Source organism: Belonocnema kinseyi, chromosome 6, assembly GCF_010883055.1.
Source record: "Belonocnema kinseyi isolate 2016_QV_RU_SX_M_011 chromosome 6, B_treatae_v1, whole genome shotgun sequence".
In the NCBI taxonomy this organism is placed as follows: domain Eukaryota; kingdom Metazoa; phylum Arthropoda; class Insecta; order Hymenoptera; family Cynipidae; genus Belonocnema; species Belonocnema kinseyi.
Window position 1 is genome coordinate 6,391,250 of NC_046662.1, and position 486 is coordinate 6,391,735.

Here is a 486-nt window from a genome sequence, read left to right on the forward strand (position 1 = left end):
TTAAAAATAATATTTTGTTTGTTAAAATTTAACTTATATTTTTGTTAAAAAATTGAATTATTTGGTTGAAAAATCGTATTTTTTCCTATAAAATGATTTTTCCTGATTAAAAAAATCATGCATTTTGTTGAAATTGAACTATTTTATTGAAAGGTAATCATTTTCGATTAAAGATTAAACTGTTTTATTGGAAGCGATTTTGTTTAAAAAAATATATACTTTTTGGTCAAAAATTCGTATTTTTGTGTTGAAAATTGAATAATTTAAATCATTTTTTGTCTTTTTGGGTTGAAAATCCAAGTAGAGTGTTGAAACATGATCGTTTTTGGTAGAAAATTAATCTTTTTGATTGAAAATTATTTTTTTGTTTGTTCAAATTTAACTTCTATTTTTGGTAGAAAATTAAATTGTCTGTTTGAAAAATTGTCTTTTTTTCATATAAAATTATTCTTCTTGGTTAAAAAATCATGGATTTTGTTAAAATTA